Below are 26,249 nucleotides of genomic sequence, written 5' to 3'. Positions count from 1 at the left end.
TGGCCGTCTAGCTGCTTAGCGGCCATAGGATTGCTCCCTTATTTAGCTAATACATTTCTAATCCATCCAATAACTAATGTTCTCTGTAACTAATGTTCTCTGGGAAGATTGCAAACAGCTAAAAAACTAAAATGCCATATAACAGTTAAAAATATGAAATACAGTATAAATATTTAAAAGAATAAAGTACAATATAATGCAAAACAAGAAACAGCACAGGAATTGATCAAACAGCCACAGTAACCTAGAACTAGGTCTTTAAAATGCCTGGGAGAAAAGAAAGGTCTTTGCCTGACACCAAAAGGCAACAACGTAGGTGCCAGGCGAATCTCTTTGGAGAGTTTCTTCCATAAGCAGGGTGCTGCCACTGAGAAGGCCCTCTCTTTCATAGCCATCTGCCTAGCTTCCTTTGGAGGGAGCACCTGGATGAGGGCCTCTGAAAATGACCTCCCAAGGACCAGACTGGGAACTTTGACACATAGCGTGTTTCCCGCTGGGCAGTTCCTAGCACTACCAATCAAAAGGCATGGTACATCTCTTTTGTCTTTCCTGTCCTAATTATTTTTCTTAACAGTTTTTGGGTGCTTCCAATTGAGGCTTTTATAGTGCCATCAGCCTGCCTCATTCACGGAATTTTATGTGTGTGTGGGGCAGACACAGTTGTTGTTAACTCGTCATCCTCCTGTGCTTTCCCACTGCTTTCCCCATTTCTCTCCCCCCCCCCCCCCCGGCAGAAAACCTGTTAAAGAAGGCAAAATAGCTGCAGAAAAAAGCCTTCTAGGACGCCTTCATCTGGAAGCACCCATTCTCTGGTCAGAAAAAAAGGTGGAAGAAGTGGTGGGAAAACACATGTCTGGAAGCCCCACTCAGCCAGATTTGAACCTGGTTAAGGGCACAATCCAATGCATGTTTAGACAGAAAAAAGTCCTACAACTCCCAGCATTCCTCAGCCAGCCCGGGAAGGTTTAGGACTTTTTCTGTCTAAACATGCATAGGATTGCATCCTTAAACTTGTAGTGTAGACATGCCTTCTTGACACTTTAAGGCTGGGGTCTCAATTGTGCTGTGCATAGGTGCTCCCTATGCTTCCTGCCCCTCCTGTATTTTATTTCTGAAGATGTTTTTAATTTTTTTAAGAAGAAAGAACAAAAAAGAACGGGGAGGCTGGCAAAGGGAAAGCTGCCATCTTTATTTGGGTTCGTATCTGGTTTTGTGTTTTGGAGGTCAGATCCATTTCTGCCTTGCACTTCAATTCTTGGGGAAGCGACTTTTCTTTTAGTTCTCACCAGTTTGCCTTTGGGGAAAGGAATGTTTTGTGACCGGCCATGCTTGCCTCCCTGGTGGCCAGTTTCTGGTAGATCACTTGCTCTGCATGCAGAGGGTCCCAGGTTTGATCCACGGCATCTCCAGGTAGGGCTGAAAAAACTCCTGCCCGACACCCTGGAGAGCTGCTGCCAGGCAGTGTCGACAATACTGGGCTTGATGGGCCAATGGTCCGATTCAGCATAAAGCAGCTTCCTAGGTTCCTACTTTGCTGTAACTGAAAGGGGCAATTTTTTGTAGGTTTTAATCCGGTCCTCAATTTTTCTTACTGTCGATAGTTTAAAATGGTTTTAGATATTTAGAGATGTCTCTCTGTGTGCTGTCTGTTTATATGTTTGTATGCAAATCCCCAGCATTTCTAGGTACGGCTGGAAAAATTCCTGCCAGAAACCCTGTAAAGTTGCTGCCAGTCAGAGTCGGCAATACTGGGCTAGATGGGGATAAGAAGAGCCCTGCTGGATCAAAGCAAGGATCCAGCTAGTCCAGCATTCTGTCCACAGTGTGCCAGTCAGCGTCGGCAATGCTGGGCTAGATGGGGATAAGAAGAGCCCTGCTGGATCAAAGCAAGGGTCCAGCTAGTCCAGCATTCTGTCCACACAGCAGCCAACCAGCTGCCTGCGGGAAACCCAGAAGCAGGACAACGAGTGCAACAGCAACCCCCCCCCCGCCCATGTTCCCCAGCAACTGGCATGCACAGGCAGACTGCCTCTGAGACTGGAGGCAACGTAATAGCCGTCAGGACTAGTAGCCATTGGACCAGGTGCCTGACTCGGTATAAGGCAGCGTCCGATGTTCCTTAAAAGCACCCCCCATGGCAGCCATCTTGTGACAGTGCCCAGGACACTTGTTCAAACTTGCAGCCTTGCCCCCGACCCCAAAAGGTGGGGGAAGCCCTGCAAGCCGACAGGGTCAGAAGAGGAGGCCCGTCGCGGGCTCGGAAGCTGCGCTGAGCGCCCGGTCCAACAGGTGGCGGTGGTGGCGCCCCTTTTGGCTGCGCCGGGGAAAAAAAGGAATCCCTCCTCCTCCTCCTCCTCCTCCTCCTCGCAAGTTCCCTTCCCTTCCCTTCCCTTCCCTTTTTTTCAAGTCCTCTTTCACGCGCTTGCTTGCGACGCAGGCGCACCGGGCTGGAGCGCAGCCGGCCAGCCAGCCCGCCAGCCGTCTTGCCTGCCTGCCTGGCTGCCTGGCTGGGGCGGGAGGGGGCAGCGCAGAGCGCTTCGGGTCCCGGACGGAGCCGCAGCCTCGCAGGCGCGCGGCACCAGCAGCGGCGGGCCGTGCGAGCGGCCATTTCCACCCGCGACTGCCCGGCGCGGATGCTGAAGCCTCTGCCTCGCCTTCCCCTCCTCTTGCGGCGAGAGAGCGAGAGCGGCGCTTCCCCGGCGGCGGGCACCGTGGTGAGCGAAGGGGGGAACTTGGGTGTGCGTGTGCCTGTCCGTCCCCGTGTCTCTTGCTAGTTGGGGAGAACGTGGCGCGTCGCGTGCAAGGAGAACTTAGGTTTCTCCTGTTTGCTCCCGAGCAAGGCCTGCCTAGGATCGGGGCTTGCTTCCTTCCGAGCAAGGCCTGCCTAGGATCGGGGCTTGCTTCCTTCCGAGCAAGGCCTGCCTAGGATCGGGGCTTGCTTCCTTCCGAGCAAAGCCTGCCTAGGATCGGGGCTTGCTTCCTTCCGAGCAAGGCCTGCCTAGGATCGGGGCTTGCTTCCTTCCGAGCAAAGCCTGCCTAGGATCGGGGCTTGCTTCCTTCCGAGCAAAGCCTGCCTAGGATCGGGGCTTGCTCCCGAGCAAGGCCTGCCTAGGATCGGGGCTTGCTTCCTTCCGAGCAAAGCCTGCCTAGGATCGGGGCTTGCTTCCTTCCGAGCAAAGCCTGCCTAGGATCGGGGCTTGCTCCCGAGCAAGGCCTGCCTAGGATCGGGGCTTGCTTCCTTCCGAGCAAGGCCTGCCTAGGATCGGGGCTTGCTTCCTTCCGAGCAAGGCCTGCCTAGGATCGGGGCTTGCTTCCTTCCGAGCAAAGCCTGCCTAGGATCGGGGCTTGCTCCCGAGCAAGGCCTGCCTAGGATCGGGGCTTGCTTCCTTCCGAGCAAAGCCTGCCTAGGATCGGGGCTTGCTTCCTTCCGAGCAAAGCCTGCCTAGGATCGGGGCTTGCTCCCGAGCAAGGCCTGCCTAGGATCGGGGCTTGCTTCCTTCCGAGCAAAGCCTGCCTAGGATCGGGGCTTGCTCCCGAGCAAGGCCTGCCTAGGATCGGGGCTTGCTTCCTTCCGAGCAAGGCCTGCCTAGGATCGGGGCTTGCCTAGGATCGGGGCTTTCTTCTGAGTGAGGCTTGCCTAGGATTGGGGCTTGCTTCCTTCTGAGTAAGGCTTGCCTAGGATCGGGGCTTGCTTCCTTCCGAGCAAAGCCTGCCTAGGATCGGGGCCTGCCTTGGATCGGGGCTTGCTTCCTTCTGAGTAAGGCCTGCCTAGGATCGGGGCTTGCTTCCTTCCGAGCAAAGCCTGCCTAGGATCGAGACGTGCTTCCTTCCGAGCAAAGCTTGCCTAGGATCGGGGCTGCTTTAGAGCCTCTTTGCAAAACCTTACTTAACTTCATGAAGGATTCAGGCCGCCTTGAACCCGGCCGGGCGGAACTTTTTTGTCGCTGAGTTGGAGGAGGAGGAAACTTGGCCTAGGATCGGGCCGCGCCGTTGTAATCCTGTTGCGCGCTGGTTTGTTTCGGCGGCAGCGGCGGCCCCTTTGCCCCGGGGGGCCTGGCCGTGAATCCCGAGTCAAGAAGGCAGAAGGGGCGATTGCACGTGCAGCGGGAACAACAGGTCCCTCCTCGACCCGTCGATTGCGTGAGAGCGTGTGTGTGTGTGTGTGTGCGTGTGCGTGTGCAGTGCGACGGGGGGCCGCCTCTAATTCTGCCTTGCATGAAGCGGGGAGTGGGGGTGGTGGAGGGGCGGGGGGGGCGTCCAAGAGGGGATTGCCTGGTGGTGGTGGTGGTGGTGGGGAGGGGAGGGGAGGGGAGGGGAGGAAAGTGTGCCAACTATGTGCGTTTGGGGACGAGGGGGGGGAGAATGTGGTTTCGTTTTTAACCCCCCTTTTAAAAGTGTGCCATTTTCTAGGTGGCCCCTAAGTGTGAAGCTGACGATGGATGTCTTGCAAAAGTGGGGTGGGGGGGAGCAGGGCCCCCTCTGCGTGCCTGGTGACCTCCCTCTGAGTGGGGAGGGGCTTTGCTTTGGCTGCCCTCGTGGGGCTCCCCTCCTACCCGCAAAAGCCCCTTGCAGCTGGGCCTTAGATGCGTTTCTTCAGAAGTTAAACACCCCCCCCCCCCAATGTGGCTTTACTCCAAGACGAGCGCACATAAAGTTACAAATCTTGAGTGGCTTGAGGAAGCCAGGGCGATGCTTTGCAAAAGGCTGCCGGAGGTGGGGAAGGGGCCGCGCTGCCCCCCTTCGCTTTATGTGGCTCGTATATAAAATGAAGCGTTTCCCTCCCCAAGCCTTCCCTACCCCTTCCTGCAAATCCTCGAGTCCTTGGAAGTGTTGTATGTGGGGGAAATCGCGGGCTTCGCAGCGTGGGAGGTGGTTTCGAAAGTGTTCTTTCTCTTGGCTTGGATGTGTGTGGCTCTATTTGTGCGGCTGTATGGGAAGATAGGAGTTGTAGTCCAACACATCTGGAGGACACCAGGGTGAGGGGGGCTGTCCCATGGGGGCTGTGGATGATACGGCTGGTACAGTGCAGCGTTATGCTCTGAAACGGTGGCAGCTTCCAGGCCTCTGTCACGCAGTCGCCTTGCCTTGTTTGCAGAATTTTACGGAGTTTTCCCACCGCTTCTTCCATCTTCTTTTGTTTTCTTTCTTTCCTCGCAAAGTCTGTTTAGGAAGAAAAGAATAGCTCCACAGTGGATGCTTCCTGATGGAGGGCTCTAAGCGCTACAGATCAGAAGACACTGTGCAGCTATTTTGTCTTTTCCTCCTCAAGGATCTTTTGCTGGCAAGGAAAAAGACGGAGGAAGCAGTGTGAAAACGCAGGAAGATTACAACTGGAAGATGTTGCCTGGACCCTTAAGGCAATTGCACAGTTAAAAAAAAGTGTTCGGAAGCATCCAGTGTCTTTGCACCCTGTATGTCTCTGTGCTTTGGGGCTGACCAGGCTTCCCAGCTATTTACCTGCACTGTGTGCGTCTTTTCTATGGAGCTGGAGTCTCCAACGTTTTAGGGACACAGTGTGTTGTATGAGCCTGATGAGTCCCACCATGTGCTAGTGTGGACACATGGTGGTGTGGTCTTTCCCACAGAGCTATGGCATCATTGCAAGAGCAGAATTGTCTTTGAGATGAAGTGCTGGCTGACTTAGAGATCCTGGTTGTCTAAAGACCCCCCCCCCCCTTCCAGACCAGTTTCTTCCTTTCCCCTCAGGGGTGGCCTGCAGAGTTACTGTCTCTCTTCTCCCCGCCCTGCGCCTTCCAAATGTTTTCTGTCTAATATTCTGTCTCCAAACCTCAGTGTGCTGTAACATCTGGGCCTTTAGGGCTTCATTTAACATGCAGCCTTGTAACTTCACTCCTGGAGCTTTGCAAGTAGTCTTTTACATTGTAGGGGAAATCGGGAAGCTTTTAAAAATACATGAACAAAAAATGAATGCCTTTGAGATGCTGGGAGGAAGGACAAACTCTGTTGAAACTCCACCTCTCTTGTAACATGAAGCCAGTATACTGTGGATCTTCTCCCTTCCTCCCTCCCTCCCTTCCTCCCTCCCTCCCCCCATCCCCCAAGTTCTGTTTTGGATTGTAGTAGTTCCTGCTATTGCCTTAACCTGCAAGTCCCCTTCAGGTTTTTTTTTAATCGATGGTCATCAATTTTGGTATGCACCTAAGGCAGTGGGGCAGAAGATAGATCTGGATATACTGGTAGATCTCTGGGTGATTTATAGTAAGTCACCAAAAATAGATGCTACAAGCCTGAAGGGCTCGGTGTACGCACATAGACACACACACACTTCCTTTTTAAAATTCTTTTTAAATTGGTATTTTGGATGGGAGGGAGGGAAGAGGTTGACTGAATGTTTCCTGATCAAGTGCATCGGAGACTCCATAAAAAAGACACACACAGTTGATTGAATGTTTCCTGATCAAATGCATACTGTGCAAGGTTTCTGTGGGTAAATCTCTTGAGCAGAAAGCATGTACAACCATGTACCGGAAACACACGGGTAGGTGGAGAGGCAATAAATAGTAAAGAAGTGAATGCCATGCCATGCATCTCTAGTGTATGGAAATTACTTTTAAAACCACTTCTGATTTTTTTGTAAGCCAGGGCCTGCCCAAAGTCGTATATCCAGTGCTATTGCTTGGCTTTTTGGTCTTCATTTGTTAGTTAGTTTCTTTTGTCTTTCTAAACTGTTGGTTGTGTTTTGTCAAGAGGACATCTACGTTTTTTATTTGAGTTTGGCTTTTAAGCAACAATGGCATGCCAATCACACTATTGTTTTTAGCGAAATATATTTGTCCCACAATTGTGAATATGCCAAATTAGAAAAACAAACCCAGTGGCTTCTACAGTTTCTGTGTAAATGTGTAGAGAGTCATATGAACAGTGCAATCCTTTGCATGTTTACTCAGAAAGAAGTCCCATGATCGTCAATGGCACTTTCTTCCCCATTGAAGTTCAGATTGCAGCTGGAATTGACTTTGGGGTCTTTAGAGCTGAGGTCTGAGTTTGCTTTTTCTGAGGGCTTGGTGGGGAGGGGTGTGTGTGTGTGTGAGAGAGAGAGAGAGAGAGTCACATAGGAAGCTCCCTTTAAAATAGGCTTGTTGCAGCCCTCAAGATGTGTTGGGCAATGCTATCAGAGCTGGCATCAGGTTTAATGGGGCCCTGGGCAATGTCCTATAGTGGATCCCCCCATGACTGGATTCACACAACACGCTAACCCGCACGCAGTGGTTGAGTGTGGGTTGTTGTTGAACCATGGATTGTTATTGAACCGTGGCCTATCAGGTTGTCTGAACACAGCGCATTTTCCGCAGGGTGGCTTGTGATCTACCCTGAACAACCCAACAACAAGCCATGTGTTCTCAAGGTGGCTTGTTCGAGAAAAAAAGCCATCCTGCATGGTTAACAAGCCACCCTGTGGAAAACGTGTTGCATTTGGACAACACGATAACCCACAGTTCAACAACAACCCACACTCAGCCGATGGGTGTGGGTTAGCGTGTTGTGTGAACCCCGTCAGTGTCTCCTTGGTAAGCCCACCCAAAGCTTTATGCAGGCCAGGGCCGGTCCAAGGCATTTTGCTGCCTGAGGCAAAGAACAAGAGGCTGCCTCCTCCCTTTCTATGTACAGACACCAACTGGACTGGTAGGTGAACTTTCCTTCAACAGCAGTACGGCACAGGGCAGGCCGTCTCCCAGCATCTACCACCTGAGGCGGCTGTCTCAATCTGCCTAATGGTAGGGCCGGCCTTGCTGGGGGATATGGGGGTCAGTGGCAGCTAGCAACAGAGGGGCTTACTTCTCTCTCTCTCTCTCTCTCTCTCTCTCTCTCTCTCACGCACGCACACGCACACTCCCTCACACACGCACTGCTGTGGGGAATGTGATTTTCATGGTGATGATGCCTCATGGGGAAGACCCTCCCTATGTATTGTTCTGTGTGCTCCCACAAGCCTGCCAGTCAGCTGTTTGGCGGGCTGGGAAGACTAGTTTTCATGGGGAGGACAGTGAGCGAGAAGGGTCATTTGCAGGGGAACTCAACGGAGGCGGTGGCAAAATTCAGACAGAGTTCAGGCATCCTTATGAACTTAACCACGGGTGTTGTGAAGGGAAGTGGTGGGTTCAGGATAGCTGCAGCCAACTCGCTTATTCTCAGTACCTCTGGGATCCACCCCAATGTATGCTGTGTAGGGGGGGGAGGCCCGGAGGCACTGAGGATAAGGAAGCTAGTGGTAGCAGAATAAAGAAGTTTGTGGCCACAGCATCAGCAGTGTTTCCCAGTCATGCCTGTTTTTACCTTTGTTGCCCCGGAATACTCCTACAAAGGAGCTGGGATTAGCAGAGATGGGTTCTGTTGGGTTCTGCATGTTTTGTCTGACTTCAGTTTGTCCATTGGAGTTCTCCATGTTGCGCGCGCGCTCTCTCTCTCTCTCTCTCTCGCGCATGCCAACTGTTGGCATTGTCCGACTATACTGTATTCCTTTCATGGGACCATAGTATCGTATAACTTCAGATATGCCAGGATGTTGACTTGCTAAGTTGGTTTCAGCTATACCGCTGAGAAAACATCAGCATGTGTTGATTGCCTGAAATTCTCCCTCCAGCCCTGTAATGTAAAAATAGGTCTGGAGGAGATATGATGGCAGTGGAAGTATTTTAAGGCTGTACATTGATTATGAGCTGTGTTTTTGACACTTGCCTTCAGCTGTGCGAATTCTTGTGTTTTGGAAACTGTGGATATTTGCAATTGGACCATTCCAAAAACCGGAAGGGTGAGGGGAATTATATGGCTTTCTGTTTTTGGACAACTCGTTTTGAGTTTTGAACTGTTCCCCTCTTGACAGAGAATATGTATTGGTTTTGTACAGCTTGCCTTAATTTGCATTGTTGTGAGTGAGATGCAGTAACCAGGCAGTATATTTCCTTGAGGTCCACTTTGAAAAGAGATGCCATCCTTTGTAACCGTTTTCCAGAGGGATAGCTGTGTTAGTCTTTGCAGCAAAAACAACAAAGAGTCTTGTTTTGTGGACACTGGACTTATCTATGAAAGCTTATGCCAAAATAAAATTGTTAATCTTTAAGATGCCACAAGACTTTTTGTTGTGTTTGAAACAAAAAGAGTGAGTGGGGAGAGATGCATGTTGCTTTAAGCTCTTCCCCATAAAGTTAGCAAGTTCTTTTGCCATGGAGGTCAACTTCTCTGTGCCTTCTTTTTGGTTCTTGGTGGGCAAAAGGGGGAGTGGTCAGACAGAACTCCTCAAGCAGTCAGATTTGGCCTGGGGGTATTCAGCTGCTGGTCTCTCATTTAGATTCTTGAAACTGTTTTGCAAAATATAACAGCATGAGTTCGAGGGAAGGGAAGTGCATATCTAGTGGTTAACAGCATGAGTTCGAGGGAAGGGAAGTGCATATCTAGTGGTTCGCGTTGTTTTATGCACATGAGAGGTTTTCATACTGCAGCATTATTTTGCGCATGCTTTCCCCCCCAGTCTGTACAAAGAGGGTGGTGGTGGTTGCTTGTCTGTCTGTCTGTCTGTCTGTCTGTCTGTCTTTCTTTCTTTCTTTCTTTCTTTCTTTCTTTCTTTCTTTCTTGGAAGGCTACCAAAATGGGGCAGCTGCTGAAAAGATGGGCTGTAAATGTGTAAATGTGTTTTTAAAAGCTCCGCTCAAGTCCTGGACTTGCTGGGTCCCCCTGAGCAAATTGCTCTTAGCTGTTTGCCACTTCGTATCTGTAAAATGAGCATTGTGAAGATGACGTTGTGCAGTGTTGGCGGAGGATTTAGGGGGGATATGAGTTATAAAACCCTCAGCCGGAGCCAAGGAAATGCTTTCTTTCTGTAAGTGCTGGTGTAATTGTTTAAAGGTGCTTGCGCGGTTCCTGTTCATTTCAGGGTGTGTGTGTGTGTGTTGTGATGGCTTTCCCCCCATGGCATCGTTAGTACTTAATAACCACGTTATTGACACATAGCAGTGGTCATTTTACCTAGTGTTTTGTCCCTGATGCTGACCAGTACAAGGTGCTACAGAGGAAAGTAGTGGAATCATTGTAGTATTACTCCCACTCCCTATGGCTCATCCGTAGCTCCTTTGGAATATTCCAAAAGCTTATTGTGACAATGGAGGTGAACCAGTGTGGTGTAGTGGTTAGACTGTTGGACTGGGACTCGGGGGACCTGGGTTCTAGTTCCCACTCTGCCATGGGTGACCTTGGGCCAGTCACTGGCTCTCAGCCTAACCTACTTCACAGGGTTGTTGTGAGGATGAAATGAAGAGGAGGGGGACCATGTACGCCGCCTTGGGTTCCTTCCAAGAGGAAAAAAAGGCAGGCTATAAATGCAACAAATATATAAATTAACTTTTACTAGATTTTTATCCCACCTTCAACCCTTCAAGGAGCTTAGCATGGAATGCAAGGTGTCCTCTCCTTTATCCTTACAACATCCCTGTGAGATAAGTCAGGCTGATTGTGTGCGACATGGGCCCACAGCCGCCTGGTGAACTACACAAGCTACAGGGAATGGAATCAGAATCTCCCTTGTCTTAAGTCTAACATTCTCTCGACCGCTCCATGTTGGCTCTCTGACTCCATGGTGTCTTAGTAACAGCCCTGCTCTTGGTCTTCTCTGGGCCAGGTGGCCACAGCTGTTTCAAGCCTTGAGCATTACTTCCTGTTGCTCTTCGGTCTTGTAGTGAAGTATTGAAAATGTGGCTTGAAAAGTAGGTGCCAAAAACAAATATTGTGGGATCTGTGATGTTCTGAGTATTAGAAAATACACTAATAAATTGCTTTGTGGCTTAACTGAACTTGCCCTATTTTTATTCCATTTAACCAGAGTCATTTTTATTGGAGTTTGCTGGTAGCCTTCTGGTAATACTCTGTGTTTTAAGTGTGACTCTGGGAGTTTGTATGTTTTAAAAACAATGATCCATTCGGAGTTCTGCATACTTGGCATCATGTACCATCGGGATTGTTAGCACCTATGCATGCAATATTAGCACGGCAACATTGTGCATGCACAGGCCATGGTTTCCTGATGTGATCATGTTGGAATTGCAAGAGATGGCAGCCTGCATTGTACATGATACTGAGCAGGCCGAATAATATTAATGTACCCAGGGTCCAATTTCAACAGAGGAGACTGCAGAATATTATCAGAAGGCAATCTCTGAGTCCTGATAAATTTGTTGTTCAGTCGTTCAGTAGTGTCCGACTCTTCGTGACCCCATGGACCATAGCACGCCAGGCCTTCCTGTCCGGCACTCTCTCCCGGAGCGTGCTCAAGTCCATATTCATTGCATCAGTGATGCTATCTAGCCATCGCATCCTCTGCCGTCCCCTTCTCCTTTTGCCCTCAGTCTTTCCCAGCATCAGGGTCTTTTCCAGAGAGTTTTCTCTTCGTATGAGGTGGCCAAAATATTTGAGCTTCAGCTTCAGTATCTGTCCTTCCAATGAGCACTCAGGCTTGATTTCCTTTAGGATTGACTGATTTGACTTCCTTGCAGTCCAGGGGACTCGTAAGAGTCTTCTCCAGCATCACAGTTCGAAAGCATCAGTTCTTCGGTGCTCAGCCTTCCTTATAGTCCAGCTCTCACAGCCATACATTACTACTGGGAAAACCATAGCTTTGATTAGATGGACCTTTGTCGGCAAGGTGATGTCTCTGCCTCTTACTATGCTGTCTAGGTTTGCCATAGCTTTTCTCCCAAGGAGCAAGCGTCTTTTAATTTCATGGCTACAGTCACCGCTGTAACCATTTTCATGGCTACAGTCTTCCCCTTCCATATGCCAGGAAGTGATGGGGCCGGATGCCATAATCTTCGTTTTTTTAATGTTGAATTTCAAACCAGCTTTTGCACTCTCCTCTTTCACCCTCAACAAGAGGCTCTTTAGATCCTCTTTGCTTTCTGCCATTAGCGTGGTATCGTCTGCGTATCTGAGGTTGTTGATCATTCTCCCGGCAATCTTAATTCCGACCTGTGATTCATCCAACCCGGCGTTTCTCATGATGTACTCTGCATATAAGTTAAATAAGCAGGGTGACAATATGCAGCCTTGTCATACTCCTTTCCCAATGTTGAACCAATCGGTTGTTCCATGTCTGGTTCTTACTGTTGCTTCTTGACCCTTGTCCTGATAAATGTCAGTGTTTTAATCAAACAAAGCAGCAAACTTTTAGTTAATGTACCTGGAGTCATGTTTAAGCGAGGCTTAAGGCTGCAGAAGTTATTAATTCATGATGCGTTTTACTGGCTTGCCTGCTTGCTTGCTTACATGCACCCAGGCCTCAAATAACTTGCCATAAGGGAGGAAGGGGCAACTTTTGTAGGCCTTCCCTGCCTGTTCACCTGGAGTCAGTTCTTACTACAGGTGAACAGAGCCTGGTGTTCTCATGCTACCTTGTGCCGTGGCTTTGCATTCATACAAAATAGCTTCCTTTGCATCAACAAAGGGTGTATTTACACATTTCCCTTCCTATGGGCTGTGTAAACTCTTTGACCAGATCAAACATTTGTATAGGTTGCCCAAGTCCTGCACTGAGAGAAGCTGAATCCAGCAATCTGTGCAAGTAAAGGAAGTTCACATTTATGACTTGAGTGCATTTTTCTGCTTCTGTTAATTGTTGGGATGGGCAAAGAGCTATGCAGAATTCAGAAGTTCCACTACTCCACGAAAGCCCTGATCACCCATCACTCTGCTTCAGTGCATTTCCAAATCTCTTTATACTTAAGAAAAACTATATTTTAACACTTCAGGACAAAACAAAATAACCTTGCCCTCCCTACCACCCCTATTGCTCAACCAGTGTTTACACATGATCATTGTCAAAAAGCAAAACACAGATCTCCATTAACAAGTATATGTTCTGTGTCCAAGTATTCTATTAATGGTCACCAACCTTGTAAGTGAGAATTTTTTTATTTGCCATCCAAATTTTGTCCGTCGTTGAGAGAGTATATCCATCATGTGTGACCCAGATGGAGAAATGGCCCCGGATAGACAGGTAAGTTGATTAAAAATAAAATTATCAAGTATACAGAAGGTCAAATCTTGCTAAAAGAAGAATCAGCACGGCTTCTGCAAAGATAAGTACAGTTTTACTGATTTTTTAGAGTTCTTTGAGAGTGTGAAGAAAAATGTGGATTAGTGGCTGGGGCCCGCTGGAAGTTGTAGGACTTTTTTCTGTCTAATCATGTATATGATTGTGCCTTTAGTTATGGATATCCATTCCTTATATTAAAGGGCTTGCTGTCTTTCGTATGTTGAGTGATCAACATGTGTCCTGCACTGAACTTAAGTTTGATCAATTTCCTGTAATTGCATGAAGCATTTTCCTCATCAGTCTAATCCAATAGCATTGTGAGAGGATGAAGATGCAATAGGAAATTTTTATCTCTTTATTTTTTGATGACCAAGAAATTCTGGATGGCAGGTCATCCCCACCAGATGTGTGAGTATGTTCCCAGTTCTCCATATGGCTTCCAGCCCTCTGTTTTACTTAATCTATCACAGGCTTTTTGGTGCAAAATACCAGAATGGCACAACTTTAAGACACTTCAAGATAACAGATCAATGCTCGGAAATCTCACAGGGGAACTGTTCCAAATGGCTGATCACACTTCTTCTGGGAATGGTTGCAATTAGATTGTTTCCCCCTGTTTTGTAATGCATTGTTTTAGAAGACTGGGTATGGTGAAGTTCATTTTTTGTTGTTTTAAAAAGTTGAGGTTCTTAAGATGTTGATTGCATTTCTGTGGTTGTGCAATGCCTTGGTTACTATAATATTAAACTACTATTATCTTAGTCCCTGCACTGTTGTTTATTATCTTAGTTCCTGCCATATGATACTGTATTTCATGCTGTGTTAGCACGCCTCTTAGTTTTATATTGTTGATTTTATTGTAATTTTATTTGTATTTTTTCATTATTCTAAAGCACCCAAGATTATTAAATGAGGCGTTAAAATTAATAAATGAATACAAAATATGCAATATTTATTACATAATATAAATATAGGGTTGGGATATCAGTGGCTCTCCAAATGTTGTTGGAGTCTAACTCTCACCAGCTCCAGCTAGAATGGCCAGTGGTCAGGGATTATGGAGCTGTAGTCCAACAGTATCTGGAGAGACACAGGTTCCCTACCCCGTTAATATATATTTTGATCAGTTTTGTCTTCTTCTTGTTTGCATGCACTGGTGTGCCTCCACCCCTCAGTTATTAGAACGGCAGAGAATGGCATATATTGGGTTTCTCTGTTCCTGTTATGGGCGTGGGTAAATGACCTCTTGAAATTCTGTACCCTATTTGTGGGCAGAGAGTCTGGGGAGGTCTTTTCACATAATTTCTCTAGGATGAGGAGAAATCCTCCAACAGTTTCTCAGAGTGGGGCTCACCATTAGCAGTGGTTGTAGCACAGCGTCTCTCTTTTTTCCTAAAGGCTTTTGGGTTTTGTGCAGCCACTGTTTTGATAGAATTTTTGAACTTACCTTATCATTGCAAGGCGGCCGTGGGTGCTTTTTGTGTTTTTTCATCCTATTATACATCTCTCCATCACTCTACTGCCTCCCTGGCTGCCCACACTTCCTGATTGGAAAAAGCCCTGTGAGGAAGGAGTTACTTTATGATGTCTTCCCCTAGGCTTAAGTTGAAGTGCAGGAAGCCAGGGAGGCTGCCAGAGGGATGCTTGTACAATGAAAGACAAGATACTCACACTCTTACTCTTTATCTACCTCATAAGTAAGATGAACCCTGAATTCCACCTATGAAAATTTCTTCATGAAGTTCTTCTCCTCTGAACATTTTTCAAAAGCAATTACGATTTGATAGAAAAGTACCTTAACTTTTGTAAACTGCCCAGAGTTCGGCTGTGGGGCACTACAGAAATGCTAATAATAATAATAATAATAATAGAATGAGAATGGTTGAAAAAATGTGGAAGAAATTTTTGGCATAGCACTGATTTCTGTCTTACACAACCTCTTTGTAAAGGTGAGTTAGGGTGAGACTATTACTTTTTTTTAGAAACGCCGGCTGCCACCTAAAACAGCAGCCCTGTGTTGAGTTTTTCCCACCTGTGTAATTCAACTCCTCTTTTGACTTGATATCACTGAGGCTTTGCTTACAGGCCACGAGGTACATATTACACAGGGCAAATTGTACGGTAATTTTCGGCCAGATTTATTTTTTTATTATTAAATTTATTATTAAATTTATTAATCGCCCATCTGGCTGGTCACCCAGCCACTCTGGGCGATGTACAGCGTACAATAAAACAGTTTAAAACAATAAAATTCTACAATAAAAATGTTTTCTAAAATACCCTAACCCACCCCAAATGCCTGCCTGAACAACCACGTTTTTAATGCACGGTGGAAGCTCATTAAAGAGGGGGCATGGCGAAGTTCCCTAGGGAGGGAGTTCGACAGAGTGGGGGCCACCACAGAAAAGGCCCTCTCCCTCGTCCCCACCAGTCTAACTGTCCTGGCTGATGGGACAGAGTGAAGGCCATCCGAGGCTGATCTTGTTAAGCGGCCTGTCTGGTGTTGCTGGAGGCGCTCCTTAAGAATGTTATATTCCTTATAACATGTAGTTCCACCATTGGTACTGAGTACCCCAGGGGATTACTGAATCCTACTGATACTGGTGGGCGCTTGCTATCATAGTTCACCTGATCACTTGGCTTGTGGTCCTGGCAAGTGTAGGATAGATTCTCTGTTAACATATGGAGCGGCAATTCGAAAAACCCGGTGAGAAGTCTGATTCCATTGGCTCCTGAGCTGTGGAGTATTTCGCTCCATTGGTATACAAAGCGGATGGAGAGAGAAACGTCTCCCTCCTTTTCTTGAGGTGTGTGTGTATGTGTGTGTTTTTAAAGGAAAAACTGAATTATTACACTTTAGAAAGGAGATGTAGTGGAACTGGAAAAACTTGTAACCTGGCATGGAATCTCAAATTGTAAGCAGGCGGAACCTGGTCTGTGTCCTGAATGCTTAATAAACTGTTGGAGTGCGGGGAAGGGAGTAGGGTTCAGTAGTTTGCCCGAAAGTCTTGTCCGCCATTCTTTCCCATGCTAATAACTCCCATTCCAGAAACAGAAAGGAAAAAGCAGAGACATTGTGAAAAAGCAGAGAGGCCAGTCCCCCTGCCCTCCCCATGTGCCAGTATACATTTTCAAAACAAGTATAAAGACACTTCGCAGGTCTTTTTCTCCCCCTACACCACTGTGCTTTCTCTCTTCCTCCACGTGAAAGGGTTACGGTGTGCTGGTGTTGTGTTATTTTGGACTGTAGTGCACTGGTCTCTAAACCTCCTGACTTGAGGCATATGTTCCATGTTCATTTACCTGAGGAGGAACTGATCCTTGTCTGGTGTGGAGCTGTTGCATACGGCAGAGGATTCTGGGTTACCTTCCATGCCAGCCATGTCCTTTTGGATGATGCTGTATTCGATTCCTCCTCCTGATTTTCTGTCTCCCCCCCCCCCCAGTCAGCGTTCTGTGGCCTCTGAGCATGATCTCATTAGGCTGTTTTTTGGTTCCCTCCCCTCTTTAGGGTTCTTTTGTGGTTCTGCAACCCGTAGGTTCCTCTAAGGCCCCTCTTGTGCGCAGTTTAGACATGTGAAGGCTTGGGGAAAAAAACTGGGGGAAAACCAGAAAAATTCAGACAACCCACCAAATTTTCTCAAATTTCCTGTAAAACAACAGGGAATTTCTTTCTGGGCTCTCGCTCTCGCTCTCTCCTCCCCCCCCATACACTTTTTTCTGTTTTTTTTTTCCCCAGGACTTCACATCTCTAGCCTGGATCGTGCCATTTTGGTAACATAGGTTTCCATACTTAAAGAATGAGTTTGCTGTTCTTTATATACATAATGACTGGGGGTAGGTGGAGGAATGGATCCACCATCAGTACCACTTTGGCTAAGAGTTTGGGATGCAGTATACATAACGAATATGATTAAAGTTAAGAGAAGGCAGACGGGATGGGTTATACATTTATCAAGTAAGAAAGTATATTTATAAAGTATTGGAATGCTCTCGTGCAATTTAACGCTCAGCCATAAATTTTAATGGAGTCGTATAACATTTAACACTTGGTACACAATTATGGTCAGCCATGAGATATTTAGAGATAATGAATTTGTACAAACGCTATAGGTGTGGTGTTTATCAATTTTATGATGAAATTTAAACTTCATTAAAACTTTGTTTTAAAAAAAGTTGGATGTTGGGCTGCTGATGACTCACCAGCGGATTGACTGATCTGATGGATTTATTGGTCCAACTGGATGTAAAAAAAAGGTGGATCAGGTGGGACTGCTAATGTCTGGGTTCAAATGTTCCTGTGCAGCTGTGGTCTTTTATATAAGGCAGCTAATGCCCCCCCCAGATGTCCTGGACTGCAACTCCCATAATTCCCAGCCAACAATAGCCCAAGAGATCAAACTATTTGCACTGCAGTCTTTTAAAAGAAGAAATCTTTGTCTCTAGCAGTAATTTAAACAGTTAAAATAACAAAGAGCCCTGTGGCACCTTAAAGAGTAATGCATTTATTCTGGCATAAGCAAAAGTTTATGCCAGAATAAATGATTAGTCTTTAAGCAAGGGGCTGGATGTGCCTGATATTGTCTGATCCCGGAAGCTAAGCAGGGTCAGCCCTAGTTAGTACTTGGATGGGAGACCGCCTGGGAATCAGGCTTCCTGCATTGAGCAGGGGGTTGGACTCGATGGTCTTGTAGGCCCCTTCCAATCCTATGATTCTGTGAAGGTGCCACTAGACTCTTTGTTGTTCTTGGTGCAGTAGACTGACAGGGCTACCTTTGGAAAACTTAAACAATTAAGGGTGCAAGCTGATGCATGTTTAGACAGAAAAAAAGTCCTACAGCTCCCATGCTGGCTTATGAATGCTAAGAACTGCAGGACTTTTTTCGGTCTAAACATCATAGGATCATGCCCTAAACCAGCCTTCTCATTAAGCACTAGCCTGGTCGCCATAGGCAACCAGGAATTATATGCAGGTGAGTGAGCAGGTTGGCAAAAGAGGGAGGGAGCAGTCCATCCCTACACCAGTCACTCTTCGCAGGTTATTAGCATCTTTGTTCCTCTGCTGGCTCACTCCTCTTAGCAGATCTCTTAGCCGATGACTAGCCTCTAAACAGTCTGAGAATGACTTTTTTGTAGGCTAGTAACTTTTGTGAGCTGTTTCATAGGTCTGAATGAAACCAAAAGTCACCTGAAACACCTCTTAGAGCAGCCTTGCATTTAGGTACTAGCCTGATAGCCATCGGTGATCAGGAATTACATGCAGGTGAGTAAGTGCACTGTTGGAGGAGAGGTAGGAGACCTCCATCCCTCCTCTGCAGCCAGCATAGAAACTGAGTGGGTTGCTAGAGGAAGGAAGCCCTACCTCTGTGCCCAACATAGAAATACAGCTCTTCATCCCTCCTTGGCCAGACCCCAGCAAGGTAGGGTTTTTGTGTGTGTGTGCAGGCTAGTAACTTTTGGAGGCTTATTTGCAAGGCTATCTTAAGAGGTTCAACCTCAACCTTTACGAGTCTAGCAGCTTTATTAAAATACCTTTTCTTCACTGTGTTCCTCCCATGGAGTTAACCTTTATGCTTCTTGAGAAGGCCATAAACATCACCTCAGTGTTCTTTTAGTTAGTGATAAGAACTGTACTGGCTGTATTCCAGCAGAAGCAGTTTGTCAACATGGAACATACTTTGCATGAGCCAAGGGCTAGAGAACGTACCTGTTTCTAAAACATGAATGCCTTTGCACCCCTTTTTTTTTTAATCACTTCTAACTACGTGACTCTTTTGTTTGATCACAGGATCCAAGCAAATATTTTCTTCTCAACTAAATTGGAACATGGATTTGAAGCTTGTGGAGAAAATAGGTGTAAACGAGTCTTGTTCTTTGTAAATGGTTTCTGATAAAAGTGTATGATTAAGTCTATTAAAAGAAGAGAAAAAAAAATTCTGAAAGCAGACAATCCAAAGTCTGTGCCAAACCCATTTGTTAGTTTTATTACATATATTTTACATTTTGTTCATGTTAGTCATGGAAGCCATGGATTCTCACCCACCTGAAATCTTCACCAATTTCTGGAACAAAGGAAGCTGTCTTATACTCGGTGGGTTCACACAACATGCTAACCCATACTCAGTGGTTGAGTGTGGGTTAGTGTATTGTCCAACCCCAGGACATTTTTCCGCAGGGTAGCATGTTAACCATGCAGTGTGACTTATTTTTCTTGAACAAACCACCTCGAGAATCCATGGTTTGCTTTTGGGTTGTTCAGGCTGGTTAACAAGCCACGGGAAGGAAGGAAATGTCCCCAACCAGTCGTGCCCGACTCTAGGGTGCGGTGCTCATCCCCGTTTCTAAGCCGAAGAGCCAGCGCTGTCCGAAGACGCTTCCGTGGTCATGTGGCCGGCATGACTGAACACCGAGGTGCACGGAACGCTGTTACCTTTCCCGCCGAGGCGGTACCTATTTATCTACTTGCAATTTCTTGCTTTCGAACTGCTAGGTTGGCAGGAGCTGGGACTGAAGACGGGAGCTCACTCCGTCACGCAGCACTCGGGTCTCGAACTGCTGTCCTGCCGACCTTCCGGTCTGCAGTTCAGCGTCTTAACCACTAAGCCACCGCGGCCCCTAACAAGCCACACTGCATGGTTAACAAGCCACCCTGTGGAAAATGTCCTGGGTTCGGACAACATGCTAAGCTGCAGTTTAACAAGCAACCCACGGCTCAACACTCAACCACTGAGTGTGGGTTAGCATGTTGTGTGAACCCAACCACTGAGTCAGAGTGTTAGTCTATCTAGCTCAGTATTGCCTACATTGACAGGCAGCGGTTCTCTGGTGTCTCACATGGAGAATGTTCTTTTCTATTTTCTATATATTTATTTATTACAATTCTACACCACCCCATAGCCAAAGCTCTCTGGGCAGTTTACAAAAGTTAGAACGTTAAAAAACGATATACAAAGTTTACACAGGGATGTATTGCTCTGGGGTCGCACTGAAGCTTCGCTCCTGTACTTTAATTGGAGCCCGCCCCAGCTGCTGCTGCTGTGGGGCAGATGCTGCGGGAGGAGGAGGGAGCAGAGGAAGGGAGTGCGAGTGATTGGCGGCTGCCTCTCGCCTACCACGCAGAGCCGGCCAGACAAAGGGGGCGAGAGAGGGAGCCTGAGGGAGCTCTGCGGCCTCCCCTTGGCACCCCCTATTCTCCTGCTCCGCTCTTGGCTTCTCTGCCTTCCACCCCCTGAGCAGCTGCCATCCCCAGCCAGCCCCTCAGCTTCCTGACTCTTTCCCCACCCTTCTGCCCGTCCCTGCCCTGTGCCTGTGTGCCCGGCGCTGCCCTAGTCATCCTGCAGCACCGGCCACCCGTTCAGGGCTGCTGGCCATGGCAGGAGCGGGGGGTGGGGGTGCTGCCGCCACCATTGTCTTTTGCTTGTGCTTATGCATGGGGTTTACTGTGTGTGGCAGAGGGATTCTAGTGGGCTTGATGTGCAGATGTTAGCAGGGGATCATGTTTTAGCACCATGTGGTGAAAAATTTTCACCTGCTGTTCATTTGCACATTAAGTTTGTCCTTCAAGGCACAGGAGGGGGCCTGGGGTTGGATCCAACCCCTCTGGTTGACAGTAGGATCCTAGGTTTGTTTACTCAGAAGTAAGTCCCAACGTGTTCAGTGGAGTTTATGTTGGAGGGACTAGGTCCTGAACTGGAAGGCTTAATATGAGTATGGTGGGAGGGAATGAGAGCCCTCTTCTGCCTTTTCTTTGTCTCCTCCCTCTACTTTTCTGTCTTCTTCCGTCTTCCTCCTGCAAGTGATGCTGACCACAGCCAGCTTAACTTGAGATGTAAGTTTGTTATATTTCCAGTAAAAGTCTGTTCCTAACCCACCACTCGAGTGTGTTTTGTCTACATCTGTGGCTACTGACGGTGGTCTGATTCGGACTTCAGTTTACTTCCCTAGTGAGTGTAGTTGTGCTTGTAGCCTTGTAGGGCAATCCTGCTTGTCTATTCAGAAGTAAGTACCATTATGTTCAATGGGATTTACTCCCAAATAAGTGTGTATAGGATTGCAGCCTGAAAGGAGTTGTGGGTCACCATTGACTAAGTTCCATTTATTTTAATGGGGCATTGCTTCACACTTGGTTGCAATTGCTCTTCATAATAATAATAATAAATATGCTATGATTATATTATTATTATTGCTATTATTATGTTTCTTGAATTAAAAAGGACTAACCTTTTTAGTCCACACTGGAGGCATTCAAGAAGAAGCTAGATAGTCATCTGTCAGGGATGCTTTGACTTGGGTTCCTGCATTGAGTTGGGTTGGACTCGATGGTCTTATAGGCCCCTTCCAACCCTACTATTCTATGATTCTGTGATCAACCAAATAATATTTTCTAGCAAGTTGCTGGATATGACTGTGTGTGTGTTTTCTTTTCAAATGGACCTTTTAATAATTCTGAATTAGGGTGACGAGATACTCCAGACAAAGTGGCTGAAAGCTCATTTCTATTGTGTAATCTTACAAGGTTGTATAATTTTAGAAGGAGGCGTGGCTGTGACTGTCATGAAGGGACCCTGCAATTCTGAATTTGCCACTACACTACTGTATTTACATAAAAGCATATGGACAATATATACAGACGACATATAACTAAAAACAAAGTACAAAACTTAATTTTTTAAAGTTGTTTTTGTACTAAAAACAATTTAACCAAAAAAAATTCCAACAGTAGAACAACACAGCTCAAAACAACACAGCTTACAAACAGTATACAAGATTCAGCAAAAGGAACAAGAGTTCTAAAAAGGGAAGGCCCACCAGAATAACAGAGTCTTTAATTCTCTGCATCCTTGCAGGATAGAGGCTTCTTCAGTACTGATTCAAAGCTGCCATGCAGGAGAACATTAATTGGATCCTCAAGTTACTGCTTCAATTTATGAACCTGCCCGTTTTCTCCTCTGGCATGCTCCAGAAATATTGGCTAATAATTTTCTTTCCCAAAACGATCTGGCTTTTTCGTCATTCCCCAGATAGTTTCTTTGTGGTGGCCATGCTGGTAGTTACCGTGTGACTAGTGTGCAATGTATCCCCCTCCTGTTGCCAAAACAGCTTCGTGCCCTTTCAAGGGGTTGAGAGGAACTGCTTAGCAACCGTCCTCACCTGGTTAATGTTTCCACAAGCTTTCCGTGCTGAAGTGGAATCTGCTTGAATGTCTGGGGTTACTCATGTCCGTCAAGGTCGAAGGCCCCAAACAGTTGAAATTTGTGCTTCTTTTGTGAGGGGGGTGGCTACTAGGAGGAGGGCTTTTTCTGCTGTGGCACCCCGGCTCTGGAATGAGCTCCCTAGTGAGGTTCGCCTGGCGCCTACATTGTATTCCTTTCGGCGCCAGGTGAAGACCTTTTTATTTTCCAGGCATTCTAGCATTTTAGCTAGATTTTTTTATCTTTGCTGTTTTAAATCTGTATTTTAAACTCTTGCACTGCTGCTAGGTTTTATTGTGGTTGTATTGTTATATTGTGGTTTTAATGTTCTGTATATTTTAACTTGTTTTATTGTGTGTTGTTTGGATTTAATTTTTGTGAACCGCCCAGAGAGCTTCGGCTATTGGGCGGTATAGAAATGAAACAAATAAACAAATAAATAAATAAATCTTTAAAATTCCTTGGTTCTCAGAAGTCGAGAGGCCTTTCCTAAGGGTGTGTACGTGGGTAGCTGAAAGTCTTCCACTCTGGTTGTTTTATGGCAGGGGTGGGGAACCTCAGGCCCAGGGGACAAATCCGGCCATCTGGGTTTCCCCAGGAGGCCATGCCCCTTTCTCTGCCCCACCCCTCTCTTCTGACCACCAATTGTTTAGTGGTTTCCCAGGTGTTGTGTAGTTTTTCCCCATTCTAAAATGCCTCTCCTAAGGCCTAGTTACTGGTATTGAGAGCTTTAAGCTAAAACATGCTGGTATTTTGGTGGCATTGGCCCCACACACCACTGGAATGCAGTTCCTGAGAGCTTCCCTGAAATGGAATCTCCCCCACCCCAGGTCTGAAAGATGTTCCCCGCCTGTTTTATGGCCAGGAGTCACCCTGTGTGTATTCAAGTCCGAGCAATTTAGAAACCCCCTTGAAGATGTGGTTGATGACGTTGAATTCTAATAGGGAAGTTCGTTGATCTTTTATTTTGTCATAGTGCAGAAACTCCCTTTGGTACTCTGCATTGAAATATTGCTTCAGTTGTTGTGTCAGGGGTGTTTCTAGGCACTTGAAAGGACATAGGAGACAAATCTGTGTAAAATCTGCATATGCTATATATCTATATATGAAAACTTCAAAATAGTTTATACGATTTATTTAAATTTAAATTTAATAGGAGGCAAAGCCAGCCGATTAATGCCTCAATGAAATAACCTCAAATAAAATAAAATCTTTAGTTAATTCCCATGTAGGGAAAGATTTGGTGTGTGTGTGTGGTGCAGCATGTAGGAAGGAGAGAGTTAACCTTTCTCTTCCCGGCTGAAACCCCCCTTGAAAATTGGCCCGTACATAGCAATTATGCTGAGAAAATGGACACTCAGGGCTTTATAGAATAGATCTGGGGGGCCTTGAGAAATAGATTCGGGGCAGGGGGCCCAGCGTATTAATGCCCCTGGGTTGCTTAATGCTACTTAGGGTTCAGTAAAGGAAGCTGCAAAGGACTCTGGATGGCTGAAATGGTGGGACATCTTCACCGGGGCAGACTTATAAAAGTTGATTGGGTAGGGAGGCCTAGGATGCACGCTTTCTTGAACTGGGGCTACTCTTGGTACATTATACACCTGAAAGTCCTGATGTACTTTCTGCGTGTTCACTGTTTCTAAGTTGCATCTGCACTGCCTTCTGCATACACCTACATGAATTCTCTACCAGGCAGCCCAGCATGCACCGCATCTGTAAGCAATTTTCAAACCTGTTCTGTGTGTACATTGCAACTTCTTCATTTTAAATACAAATAATTTATAGCAACTTTATAACAAAATGGCTGTCTTGGGCTCTGCGCTGGTGGTACAATTTCTCTTGCAGAATGCTAGGTCTTATGTAAGAAAACCCCTAGAGGTGAAGTAGAATTATGCTGTGCGAAGCTGTTCTCAGAAGCATTGAGCATTCGGTTCAAGAGACTGGCTCACAGGTTAAGAGGGCCTACCTGTTCATGTGCTGATATTGTTTTCATGTCATCTTGGCCTTGCCATCAGTATTTTTCAATTCTGACACCTGGGAATATAATTCCTTAATCAGCCTTCGCTAACCTGGTGTTTGACTACACCTCTCCTAATCCACAGTCAGCATGGCCCTTTTAAAAAATATGCATTTTACATCAAAATGCATACAAACTTTCATGCAGTCAAACTCAGATTTATGCGGAAGTGGGATGGATTGGATTTATGAATGAACACATGTGAAATTTACATGGAACTAAAACAGACTGATCCGTTCATCCCTAGAATAAGGGCTTGGAGTTTATGGAGCACATGCATTTGGGCAAGGCCAGGGTGTTGCATGTGAAACCTCAGGAGAGATGTGTGAAGGTGGGTGATAAGCTCTCTTGCGCACACCAGTCCGGAGTATTTGCATAAAACACGTTCTTTTCCCTAGCTGTTGCTATTTTGCTGTGAGGCTAGATTTTACTTCTGCTTTCTTGCCTGTTTCTATTAGAGAAGATATCCAAGAACCAGTCTTAGAATCTCTAAACCCTGACCATTAGTTCTGATTCCCTAATTTCACCATGGATTGCCCTTTGCTTGTTTACTCTGTCATTAAGTTACTGACTTATCAGTAAGGCCATTACAAAACATCAAAACCAATGTAGCATTCTGCTGTCAGCATCGAGTAAATCCACAGTCCTAACACTTCTGCAAATGACAGGAGAGACCATAGGTCAGTAGTAGAGCATATGTGTTGTCTGCAAAAGGTCACAGATTCAGCCTGTGCTCCAGGTAGGGTTGGGACAGACCTCTGGTTGAGACCCTGGAGAACTGCTGCCAATCAATGCTGGACTAAGACTGCTGAGTTCCTAACCTTGCTACTCCTCCCTAGGCCCTCTCTTCTCCCCTTGTGGCTTGCCGCAAAACCAATTCACAAAGCTTGCATAATCAAAGCCAAGTGAAAGAAGGAAAACAAATAAATGAAAAGTAGATATGGACTTTTAGAAAAAGGAATGGGACGAAAGAATGTCTCCTTGGCTAGAGCAGGTGACCGCTCTGAGCAAACTGACACCCGTCCCAAACTGTTAAATAAAGGAGAACCAAATGGATCCTAATTCTCAAACTGAGCTGTTTTCTGGAGGTGTTTTTTTTTCTTCCTTTCACCAACAAGTGAGGGAGTTGTGACTGCCCCTTGTGTACAAACAATGCAGCTGGTGATTTCCACTCCGCTTGTACTAGTCCGTGATTGCCACCATCTTGTCTCATTTTGTTTAGGTCTTCTTCTGCAGGAGAGTGTGTATATGTTTTGGGTTTTGTCTTGTTGCCTTTTAAAGTGATATTTTTACCCATTCTCAGCTGCTTCATGCTTATGGGAAAGAAGGTTATAAATGTTTTAAATAGTTGGCTGATGACTGAAGCATCACCAAAGAGAAATACTTGCGGTGCCCCTTCAAGGGCCCATATCACCAGTATCCCCCCTAACACTGAGTAGAAGTGCCAGTGGAACCTAGAATGCGATTCACATATGTTGCAACCTCGAAAAGGGGAAATGATAGTTCCAGCTCATATGTATTGGGTAAACATTGGCCATATGGCACCTCCAGTGTTCAGTGGAGTGGCTTATTCTACCCCTCTTCCCCCCACCCCCGATGCAAAGTGACTGAACAGCAGATTCATTTTAGCCTAAAATCAGTAGTGTCTATTCTCATGTATATTTGGTGGTGGTGGATTTTGTTGAGACAGACGTCATTTACACTGTCCCCTGCTTTTGTAAATTTTCAGGGGCACTTGATTCAGCTACTGATCGAAAGAGGATATTAGACTAGCTGCAAAGTTTTAGTCTGATCCAGCAGAGGCAGCTATTAAGAGACAACTAGTCCAGATGGCTATACGCTACCTCCAGTATCAGAGGCAGTATGCCTATGTACAGCAGTTCCTGGAGAACATGTGGAACTCACGTCCTGCTTGTGGGTTTCCTGTGGGCAGCTGGTTGGCCACTGTGTGACCAGAATGCTGGACTAGATGGAGCCTTAGTGTGATCCAGCATGGCTCTTC

At 46.5% G+C, this 26,249-nt stretch overlaps 1 protein-coding gene across 4 annotated transcripts in view; it reads left to right on the top strand.

The window, feature by feature from the left end:
• Positions 1-2,273: 2,273 nt before the first annotated feature.
• The window catches only part of AKAP13 (A-kinase anchoring protein 13), a 366,785-nt gene continuing 342,809 nt past the window's right edge, over positions 2,274-26,249 (top strand). For 3 of the 4 annotated variants that reach the window (XM_084817349.1, XM_084817347.1, XM_084817350.1), the window contains exon 1: positions 2,274-2,714. The gene's annotated coding sequence lies outside the window, so the exon portion shown is untranslated. Of the gene's footprint in view, positions 2,715-4,000; positions 4,117-26,249 lie in introns of those variants that run through there. The other variant, XM_084817348.1, reaches the window with a different exon arrangement.

The sequence above is a fragment of the Heloderma suspectum genome, chromosome 11 (genome assembly GCF_057233095.1).
Source record: "Heloderma suspectum isolate Gila_16-S chromosome 11, 16-S_ref, whole genome shotgun sequence".
NCBI classification, from domain to species: domain Eukaryota; kingdom Metazoa; phylum Chordata; class Lepidosauria; order Squamata; family Helodermatidae; genus Heloderma; species Heloderma suspectum.
The sequence above is the reverse complement of the archived record's forward strand: the minus strand, read 5'-3'. Positions and strand labels throughout refer to the sequence as shown.